Source organism: Bos mutus, chromosome 27 (assembly GCF_027580195.1).
Source record: "Bos mutus isolate GX-2022 chromosome 27, NWIPB_WYAK_1.1, whole genome shotgun sequence".
NCBI lineage: Eukaryota > Metazoa > Chordata > Mammalia > Artiodactyla > Bovidae > Bos > Bos mutus.
The window spans coordinates 32,350,883-32,362,789 of record NC_091643.1 but is presented as its reverse complement, the minus strand read 5'-3'; the positions used below and the strand labels follow the sequence as shown (position 1 = coordinate 32,362,789).

Sequence of the window (11,907 nt, the reverse complement as noted above, 5' to 3'; positions counted from 1 at the left end):
AATTACACCCTTCTGCCTCGAAATCTATCTTTCCGGCAGTGTCTTGCACTCCCACCTCCTCGGGTGACTCAGCTGACCTGAAATGCCCACCCTACGGAAGATCAAGAAAAGTAGTTTTGGAAGAAGGTTAAAGGTTTGATTACACAGACAAGCGTTTACACTTAGGTCCAAAGCAATTACCGCCCCCTCCCCCAGCTCCTCCTCCGGGCCCCTCGGAGAGGAGAAGGACAGACACCCCCCCACCCCGCCTCGACGCGCGTACCCCAAGCAGTTTGCTGGCGCGTGTGAATTTCAGTGGGCGCTGTTTAAGTTCGTTAGTGTTTGCAATCAGCGGCGGGCAGACCCCTCGTCGGAGCCGCAGAGCCGGCCAGAGCCATTCATCAGCGTGAAGTGTTATTCATGGATGACCCCTAAATCACGGCCGGAGTAGTAGATGCCCTGATTGGTCGCAGCATGGGAGCCTCGGTGCTTTCCCGAACCCGACGCGGCCGGGAGGAGGGCGGGAGGAAGGGAGGGGCGGCGAACGTGGTTCAGTCCGGCAAATCCCATTTGACAGAAAAAGGCAGTAAACGGGGAATCTCTCTTTCCGAATAAAGGAGAAGGAGAAGAAATAAAGTACCTGTCATCTTGACAAGTGGCGGCGCGGAGGAGTCCGGGATTATAAATGATCGCGGCCGGTCCAGCTCGCCCCGCGATTGGGCTCTCCCGCGAATCCGCACGGGGGAAGCGCATGGTAGGCTCCTCGGTTCGGCTCCTGCACTCTCTCTCTCTCGCACACACACACACACACACACACGGACACGTGTACGCGCCTGGGGCCCGGGCACTCTCGGTCCGGCGCGTCTCCCACGTCACCCCGTTCAGGTCCCGGGTACCCCTCCCGGGCCCTGCGCCCGCCCGGCTCGCGGGCTCACCTCACGCGCTTCTCCGTTCTCCGGCTCCCCCGGGGGGCCGGGGACCGAAAAACTCCGGCCCGGGCCTCGCCGGCCGAGGAGGAGGAGGCTGGAGGGGGCCGGCGGGAAGGGAGAGAGGGAGAGCGCGGGGGAGAAAAAGAAAGTGAACTCATTGGCGCTCCGCGCGCGCTGCCCTCCCCTCGCCGCGTCCCTCGTCCGCCGCGGCCAGGCGGTGCGCAGGGAAGGAAGTTGTAACACTTGCAGAGACCCCCTCCCCGCACCCCCTCCCCCGCCCCGCTCTCCCGGCGGGGCCCCCTCCCCCGCGTCCGGCTCCTTTGAATTTGGCCAAGTGCGGGGTGTGTGTGTGTGTGTGTGTGTGTGTGAGTGAGTGTGTGTGTGTGTGTGTGTGCGCGCGCGCGCGCTGCTCGGGTGGACGCGGCGGCGGCGGCGGCGGCCGGGCAGCGAGCGGGCGGCGCGGCGAGCCGAGCGCGGTAAGTGCGGCGCCGCCGCCGGCGCGCCCTCCTTCCTTTCGGGGGTCCTAGTGCCCGGGCCGTGGCGCCCGAGCCGGAGGGAAGGCGGGCGGGAGGCCGGCCCGGCCGGCGGCGCGGTTCTCCGAGCCGCGCTGGGTGGCGCCGCCAAGTTGGCCAGCCCCGGGGGCCCCGGAGCATCTCGTCGGCGGGCAGGCTCTCCCCGGGGCTGGCCTCCCGGGTCCCGGCCTCCCCGTGCCCGCCCCTCCCCTCGCGCCTGACACCTCGGGCTGTCAGCTCAGGTGGGAACTTCGCGGGTTGCCTCTCGCCAGAGGATCTGGGCGCCGCTCCCCCCTAGATCGGGGAGCCCTGGGCTGCCTGATTCCCCGGGAAAGGCAGCCGGGCCGGGGCGCTCCGTGGGGGCAGGGAGCCCAGCCCGCCCGGCTCTGGTCGGGGCGATCCCCAGTTTCGTAGTGCGGCCCCAGGTCCTCTGTGTGAGTAGGAAGGAATCTCGCAAGATCCTGTGGGGCTTCCAGCGAGTGGGGAGCCTGGGATGTCACCTCTCTTCCGGGGAAGTGGAAAATTGGCTTCTCCAAATCTCGGGGAGCCAAGTTGGGAAGGACTGGAGGCAGAAAGCGGCTGGGATCGTGTAGGGAATGGTGGATCTAGACTGCAACTTGAGCTGTTTGAAACTCCGGGTGAGGCTGCAGGCAAACAAGCAAATATCCCGAACCGGGCATAACGAGCACAGATTCCTGAGTCTGCAAGTTGGTATCATGTTTTACAACAGAGTGAAATATTTTTACAACAGCTTCAGCTATCTTAGATGGAGGTGGGTTCGTCTTCGTCCGATCTCTGCTGAACACCTTATGCAGTTTGAATTCCGTGACTGCCTCACCTTTAAGGTGGTTGCAGTGGTAACCTGCTACTAATTCTTATTGCAGAGGAAGGGTAAGGAGTAATTTTACCGTTATCCAGCAAATACTTTTTTGTTTACTGAAGTCATTGTAATTTAAAGCTAGAGGAAAGTTTCCGGGGGACTTTGGGGTAAGTGCAGTGGAAGTGAAGAGGGAGCGCTGTCCAAACACTTTTACAGGGCCCCAGACAGCCGAGATACCGAGGACAGGACTGTCTCTTCATAATACTCTATTTCTTATCTTCTGACAATGTATTTGTCAAACATTTGCAGGCTCTGGCAGAATCCACTGGGTGGTCTTTTCACTGAAATAGAAATATGTTCAGGAATTACCTTTCCCTTCTGTTGTCATAAGGAAAAAAAAAAAGACAGGACTGGCATCTTTGGAGAGCTTGGAGGAGTATCCCAAAAGATGGTATTGCAACCGAGCAGAACTTGGTGATTTTATTTCTTTTGGGAGTTTGTTTAAAATACCCAGCACACACACACCCCACCGGCCAGTTGCCTACCTGGAGAAGTACTTGTAGTCTTTTTAGTGTATTAGGAACAGAGTTTAGAATTAAGACTGTGTGATTAAAATTCATGATAGATTTTCATATTTCAGTTGAAACAAAAGATTTCACAAATATGCCAACAGCCTTGCTTTGTGCGTTCCTTAATACATTCTTAATCATCTAAAACTTTTAGCTTGTATTTCTTAGTATATGAAATTCTTGGAAGAGCCTTGAAACTTTTGATTTGTGATTCTAAATGCAGAGCAAATATTTAATTCTTGCTCTAAGAGTGAGGGGTTAGTTCAGTAATAAGACTTGCTAATCCCACTTTAAAATGTCACCGCATTCACAAATTATTCCTAAATTCTTTAAGGGGGGGTGGGGTTATAATGAGTTAGTTATTCTATTGTGTGTTTCAGGATTACTTGTATCTCTCTTTGCTGTTGCATTTTTCTGAACAATCTTTTCTCTTTCCTTACATGAATTTTAGTGTTCCTCTTACTCCAAGGTACTATTTTTGTTTTTTTAATTTTTAAACAACGTATTATGAGGGAAAGTAGTTTCTTTGAGTAAGACAAATTTATTATACACATACTACACAATTTTCATGAAAAATGAACTTATATACTAATATCTATAGTAGTGCTCATATATTTGGAAAATCTGTTAGCATCCTGTGCTAAGACATCCGTGTTAGCAGCCCATAGAAAGTGAACATCGACCCTGATGAGGACTGCTTGGGTATCTGAGATAACCCAGACAATTTATAGTAGAATTCTGACTACTTATTTTTTGAAACTGAATCATCTTGCATGGCTGTGTTTATTTTCTAGAAAGACATGTTTTAGGTAAATTATAGAGGCTTTTCATACTATGATCTTGGAGGCGTGTCATGAGTCTGTTGGGTTAGAAAAGAGAACCTGCTTTATTAGGCTGAAGACAAAGAAAGATAAGGATGCTTACCTCTGAATAGATGAAAGCACTTAAATAGAGTGAAAAGTTGTAAATTTATTTGGAAAGAGAACCTAGCTAAACAATAATAATCCAGTTAGCAAGTTCAAGCTGGTCCTTCTTATCTTTGCTTCTGGGAGCCAAGAATAATTATTCTCTTTGTAAAAGAGTCGAGCAAATAAGAATCCAGACGAAAGTGTGTTCCTATCATTGTGAGTTGAATGAGCTACCAGAAATACCTGATCAACTTTCAGCTGCCAAATTATATTTTTGCAGTAGCTGTGAAAGTGTGCTTGTAAATGCTGAAGTTTATCCTTTTAATGACAGTACTGGCAAATAAGTCCTGAGGATGATCAAAGTCTGATAGAAAACCACTAGAAAGACAACTTTATTAGTTTACTAATATTGGTTGTATAAATATATTTACCTCCTTTCTGTTAAGCTTTATTTTTCACTTAAAAAGACCTGGTCTCTGGGTGGCTGAGGAATGTCATCCAGGTATTGCACTTATGTGAAGCAGTGTCTTCAGCAGCATTAATGAATAATCTGCCCTTTTATTGAAGATGTGCTGTAGAAATCTATTAAGCATGTTCAGTTATGCATTACTTATCTACCAGTGTTTTGATAGTCAAATGTCTATTTTGACTCTTAGGACAACACACGTAGATGGAGAATAGCCGGAAAGAATACAGTAATTTGCTATCAAACTTTTACTCTGATCTGCAACCAATTGTACATTCCTTTGAATTTTCCATTTAAGTTATATTTGTTTTATAAAGTGGGATGAGAGTGGAGAAGAATTTAACATGCATTCAGAATAAAGAAGTGCACTGCAAAGCTAGTATAATAATACCATGCTACTGAAAAGTTTCAGCAACTGAGTCTTAGAAATTATCTCATGGAAGCTTCTTTGAGGACACATTCAGAACCTGATTTTGGCGATACCAGCTATTTTAAGAGTCCTGATGGAACTTTTGTGAGTAACAAAAGAAAAAAAAAATTCTTACTTTCAAAACTGATTAATTGTTGTGTTTTATAAAAACTGATTTATTTCATACTTTTTTATACCAAGCATTACCATTATGAAGCTCTCCTTCTAATTGAGATTAATGTTTCTGAGCAAAGAAGTGGTTTGGAGGGCTGCATTCATTTTGAGTGCTATTGTAATCAATTTTAGATACAGCATTCCACAGTGGATCAGTTTGCATCCAGACCTGCCTTATTATATAGAATTAACTTGTTGGTGATTGATAGTATTACTTCTATATCCTGAGAAGTCATTTGTTTCCAAACAAGTGTGATGGCTTGTACAAGTCTCAAAATACTGCTTTTCATAATTAAAACATCCTTTGAGGGACCTAATTTGAACTTTCTCTAAGAACTAGATAAAGCATGAAGACGCAATTCATTAATATGTTTTCAAATAAAATAGCCTCTCCCCAATACAGTAGGCCTCAAGGTGTGTTTTCTTGCTCATCAAAAGGTTTTATCACTTTTGGGGTGTAAGTGGCAAACATACATTTAGGTTATTTCCTTTTTTGTTTATTATCAACATTCTAGTTGAGTTTTTGAAGGATTTCTTAGAATTATAGATCTACATCTCATGCATGTATTATAACTTATTTCACAAGGCGGTAGGTATAATCCTGACAATGAAAGGTAATGCATGTGGAGGTAATTCTTTATCCTCTTTGGAAACCTGGAAAAATGGTGAATGGTATTGTCCCTACTGTGATATTTGCATCTGTCTCTTAGCTGTGTCTAGCCAGTCTCAGCTTTATCAGCTTTTCATTCTTTTCTGAAAGACCACATTAAGATTTTCTTGGGCTTTGGTCCATATTGCATTGCTTAGTGTGCTACATGCTTGTAGTCTCAGTAAAATAAAATATTAAAAGCATAGACTATAAGATTAACACCGATAAGTATTCTAATATAGCCAGAGTGTGCAGGATTTTTAAATAAAGGTGGAACTGCTTTATAGGTTCATATGAAGTTCCATAGTGGCATTGTCCTTGGTTTTCAGGGAAAAAAGACTTTGTAGGAAACGTGTTTGTTGTGTTTTCATTTTCTTCTCTGTATTAATGGATTCTTTACATTGCATCAGTGTTTTTCCAGTTATGAACATTCATTAAAAACAATTTTAACACTAAACTAATGCCCTTAAATAGCCATTTTCAAAGCATTCTTCTAGCCAGTCATTAGAACATAGACTATCAAAATACAGAAACATGCTGTAAGATGTATAGATGTTTCATATAGCAAAACCACAATAGGATTCATTCACTGAAAGAATTTTGTTGAAGTTCTTTTGCTAGTTTTGATTCAATAACTGATGACTGGCTAGCTAGAACAAGCTACATAGTAGTCTCATAAAAGATAGCATCCATTCAAACCTGTTTGTTTCTACTTTAAATAAATCTCTATACAAATAATGTCAGTATCATAGAATGTACTCATAAACCATGTGAGTAAAGAACTGAAACCGTATCGGATATCAGATGATGATAATGATGATGTTGACGAAGAGACTTTTACTGCCCTGTTGATACTTTTGCAGTCTTGGAAGGGCTACTTCTGACTTTTCAAACAAATCTGTGATAGGTGGCAGTCTTAACTGAGTTCCATGACTTCGGTGAAATAATAGATGGTTCTAATGCAATAAAGAGCATGTGTAGGATGAAATGTATCCTTCTATCAAACTATACTATAGTTGTGTTCTTTATTGTAGATTAGGAGTTGATAACCGCTTGTGGGGATGTAGCCGTTTAAAAGTCCTTTTCTGTGTGTTTGTAGTCCTCTGGCTTACCCTAGGGCATGCAAAACAGCAAGCATCCTTTGTGAAAATTAGGTGTTTTGAGAAAAATAGGTGCATATATTCCCACTTGGATATATATACATGTTCAATTATAGAAAAGTTAGTGTGAGATGCTGTTTACTGACAAAGTATCTTCAAGTATGGTATAATACTTTTTACTTCTATTAGAGACACTGGAGAGAAGGGGGAAAGATGTGATTTGGGTTTCCAGGGGAGAGAATCATATTACTTAATAGTAATCATATTATCACATTGTTTCATAATAATAATTTTATAATTATTATGGGTCTACTGGATCTCTGCCTCAAAACCAAAAGAATATGCAGAAAGAGACCAGAGGAAAAAAGAGAGGGGAGTTGAGGGGGGAGGGCGGGAGAAAGGGAGAGGGGAGGAGAGGAAGAGGAGGCAATATGATTATGAAAATCTGTTACAAAAAGTGATGGTCTTTTGAGCACTGTCTGTGTTTAGCAGCATATTTGACAGGAAAAGCAGTCTATAAAGGGCATATTTGGTCATTTAAGTTAATTGGGTAAGTACAAGAGAAAATTAACTTCTAGTTGTTTTTTTTTTTCACTTTTTAAGTATGTGCATTTTAAGTCCCTGCATGGGAATTTGAACTTCATTGTCTTTTTTAAAAAAATCATTCAAGAAATTCTAAATATTGTATATGGTTCTTCATATTGTTGAGGAAAAGAAGCGTATTAACAGCTCTGTTTTATAAGGATACTTTCTTTGTATATGGGACTTATCAGTAACTTATAATTTAATAATTATAAATTTTATGTAGAGATGTATAAGAAACATTCCAATTATTTTAAAGGCTCATTTAGGAGGTAACTAATGAGATCACTTATCTTTGAAGATCAGGCTTGTAACCAATACATTTCCATCATACTGCCATTTCTTCGGTGATCAGTTACACTTGCCAGAATTGTTGTGATAATTCCTCTTGAGATGGCCATAATTTAGACAGAAATAACAGCGTGGTGACGACTGTCTGCCTTCAGTCCGATTCTAAGCACTTCTGAATAGTGGGGTGATGTGAATTTGTGGTCCCTGCTTCGCCCAGGAAAAAAAGAGAAAAGCTATTCTCTTATTAGAATGGATGATTTCACCTCAAGTTAAGCTTGACGAATCTTTTATGATTAGAACTGTGGACCCCTATCAGTGCGAGGGGGGTGCAGTATCTTGATAACAGGGGCGTTTCTAAAGAAGAGGTCCTTCTTTCTTCAAGAGCGTGTTAGCACCTGCGCTGTGCTCAGCATTTGGCTTCTCTGCTGGAGAGGTATCTTAGGACAGCTCATGGACTTGGGTCACACACTGGAAGGTATGTTCTACAGACAGTCATAGGACAGGATTGAAATGACTTTCATTTAAGTTTTAATTTTTCATGCAACATGAAATTCATGAAGTATTTTAATGTACTGGCAGGAAGCACATGTAGATACGTTCATGTTGGGATGTGTTTATTTTGGTAATTATCATAGTGAACCTATTGAAAACTATACTTATGGTTTATTCTCATCTGCCAAATGCTCTTTTGAAGTATAACATCTGTGCTAATACTTGTATCAGAGAATTTGGAATTTGTCAACATGGAAGTGGGAAAAATTGGCGAGGAACTGGTACTTTTAAATAGCTCAAAAAAAAAAAAAAAGGCTGGCACAGGGCTTGTCATTTAAAAGAATTATGAAAACCAGGAGAAGACAGATGTAAATTTTATTTCTTCAGAATTTATAATAACTTCCAGCTAAAGAAAGCTGACAGTCCTATAGTTCTAGAAGAACAAACGTGACTCTTTTTTCCCTCCGAAGAACAAAAAAAAGTATCTTGAACAGCATTATTACATTTTTATAAGCAAAAAATGAAATGAATGTTTGAAAATGTAAACTCTTTCCTCTTGCATTTTGTACAATAACCAGAATAATAAAGGTAGGAAAAAAACTGCAAATAGTAACTAATCTAGTAATTCAAATAAATGGAGAAAAGTGACTCATTCTAATATCATAAAGGAATAAAAGCTATAGTGTAACCAACCATATTTTGTCTCTTGATTGGCACAAATTTAAGGCATTCTTCTTACAGGGATGTTGCTAAATTTTACAATAGCATCAGTAGTAGTTGGAGAAAAATTTGATATAACTAAAAGGTTAACCCTTATCATCTTCACTAATACTTTAAGAAATATCCCTAAAGAATTACAATGCTTTTGAAAATAACTATACCTTCTAGTAAAAATAGAATATGTTAGTTACCTTACAAATCTGTTGATGACTTTGGGTTCAGCAAGGGGTGAAGCTGAAGTGAACTTCTTGCCTGATATTATTATTCAAATTAGAACAGACATTTTCCATCTGTAATATATTTCTATGTTTATATTTCTACTTTGAGTTCATTTTCAACGTGTCTTTCTCCCGTGAAGCTGCTAGTATATTTCACATTTAAATTTTCATTTAAACAAAAATGAAAGTTCTGACACATAGGTAAGATATACCTGTCAGTTGTTGTTTAATCACTAAGTCATGAACCTGTCTGACCAGCATTCAGTCCTCACTTGGAGTAACTTTTATATTTCCACTTAACTTTTTCTAGCCAAATATGCATAGAATAGCCTGTTCTATATTTCCTGTGATTAAACAATAAAATAGAGCAAACTTCTTATTTAGTGATTGCTTTTGCCTCATAATGTTCAGTCTCTGAATGAGAAGATTCTGGCATCACAAAAATTTTGTCAACAGTGTTGGCTTGTTGATTTGCCAACAAAATCCTTTTTCTTTGTAACCAACTTTAAAAACTACATGTGTGGCAGGAACTTTAAATCAATACTTTGCTAAAGATTAAAATACTTTAATATTTACTGTCCTGTATTTTGATGGTGATTTAATTTTTTATATTATTCTAATTTGTATAATATTAGGTGATGAAGTGTATGTATAGTGTTATTACTTTCAAGGGAAATATTGCAAACAATGAAATTTTACAATTAGATTTATTTTAAAAGTTATTTATGTAAAGATTTGAAGTATAATAAATTGCAGTTTAAAATACAGCCTCAAACAGAAAAGTCCTCATTTTATACTTTTTCAAATTCAGATATTGTTTTACTAATGTGTGTGTGTGTGTAAATGAACCTTAAATTTAAACTAAACTTATGGCTTTTATCTTTTATATGTTTCCACTAATCAGAACCTCAGATTTGTGTTTATATGGGTATTATGCTCTGTAGTCTATAATTAAGAAATTTTAAAATATTAGGAATCAAAACCTTCACTAGCTCCAGACTAAGTTTTTAAAGAAACCTAAAATGAATTAAGATGACTAGACAAATCTGGTGTTCACGAAATCATTAAAATACTTTGAGTTAGCAAATACCTCATTTTACATAATCTAGACACTTGAAGACTATTTGTTAATACGTATGTGTGCAATGTCCACACAGATAATGAAAAAAGTTACTTATTACAAAAATGAAAGATGATTGATGTATTTGTACTATTGTCCTTCAGTTGCTCAGCATGAATTTGTGAAATAAATGGTACATTTTAAGATACATCATTTACTGATACTCTGGTTTCAAGTTGTAAGATTCATATAATCTTGCATTTCATTTAAGTGTGATGTCAGCAAGTTGGATCAACCTTGAATCAGTATAGCCAGTACAGAAGTCTAATCTCTTTTTCTTTAAGTTTTGCATAAAATCTGCACCTTCCAACAAAATAGTTCCACTCCACCATGCCAGTGTTTGATATCTTTGATGAACGAAAGAAAGAGATAAAGGGGAGGACAAGTACTTGTTTTGTAAGGGGCCATCAATTAATTCTCCTCACATCGTCTGATGAAAGTAGCTTTTAAAAACTGCATTGTGTTTCAGATAGGAACTGTCACAGATCAAGGTTGGTGAATTTCCTATTTAGCTATTAGCAAAGGATAACGTGAGTTACTTAAACACAGATCATTAATGTATCACATCTTAAATATATTTATCACATTTAAGGTATATGAATTTAGTTGCATAATTACCACTTGAGCTTTGCAAAGTCTATAACTCACTTTGGAAATTTTAAATGTTGACAAAAAGCAAAATATTAGCTCTTAGTCTTGGAGATTGTTACTTGTACCTTTGGGGGACTGTTTTATTGTTTATTGTTTTGTTTTTCTTTTTTTAAAAAACAGTCATGTCATTCCTTCTAGGGTATTTCTTGTTTAATTTTAATAGTGACACGTAAGCATGTTTTATTTAGAAATAGATATAAATTATTTGTACATGTTAGGCTTTAAAGTATCTCAATGTGTTCTGGGTGAAGTTTTGGTTCTTTTAGGATTAAGGTTCATTGGTATAAATGGCTAATTTTGGTTGAGGAGTGTTACATAGTTTTTAAGTCCTCGTTATTACTTTTAAAAGAATATCCCATCAGGAAGAGGAAGCTTTGTGGATAAGCTGCCACTCTTTGATGAAGGATTATACATTCTCCCCTAATTCTGTGCTCCCATAGTCTATTACACAGTGGTTTTATCAAGTAGCACTAGACTAGCCTGGCCAGCATTTCATTTCCTTTAAAAAGTTAATTGGTTCCTTTCCTAAATCTAATATTTATGTAGAACTGTAGTCTAAACATGTGTTTTAGGCATTGACAGATTCAACTCCTAAAATCCAAAGGTTCATAATTTGATGCAAGATAATGAAGCCCGAGAAGTTTGGGAAGATACTTTGCCCTTCTACCAGATGACCAGTGAACTGATTACTGCCTGGTTCTCAGTCCTTTAAGTGGTTTGCCTACTCAGTGAAGTTTTCTGGGTCCGTGACCAGATTGAAGTTCTTTGTAAGCTTTCTTCTTGTAAGTAATAATGAGGGCAACTTGAGAAAGAAGTAAAAGCATATAAAAATGAAGCTGTCACATATTACAAAGGTTATAGTTAATTTTCTCTGTTTATGTAAAAAGTGAGCATGTTTTGGTCAGAGATTTTTTTTAAAGAAAGAATTATCCTCTTATTTTATTATATTCCCATTTAGAATGAACAATTCTAAAGAAAATTGTGAGAGAAGGGTGTCATGTTCAAAGGAGACCTTTTTTGGTCAAAGAATACATTAAATTGAGTAATCAGGCAGGACAATTAATTGTATTTATATTTGTGTCAGTTTTTTCTCAGTGTCAACCATAGAAGACCATTTCACTCTGTTCAAGAATCAAATATGAGTTAAGACATTTTCATTGTAAAACATAAGTGATGCCACCAAAAAGGCACAATTTATTACAGACAATTAATTTACCTTAATAAATGGGTTCATATTTCTGAGCCTTGTAGCTTCTAAACATTTAAGAATAGCAAAGTTTCTGTAAAAATTGAAAAGTGAAGAAATAACTTTTTCTTT

General features: G+C 39.3%; 1 protein-coding gene across 1 annotated transcript in view; it reads left to right on the top strand.

Moving 5' to 3' along the window:
* Positions 1-600: 600 nt before the first annotated feature.
* The window catches only part of TENM3 (teneurin transmembrane protein 3), a 622,438-nt gene continuing 611,131 nt past the window's right edge, over positions 601-11,907 (top strand). Inside the window, 1 exon segment of the mRNA XM_070364068.1 lies at positions 601-733. The gene's annotated coding sequence lies outside the window, so the exon portion shown is untranslated.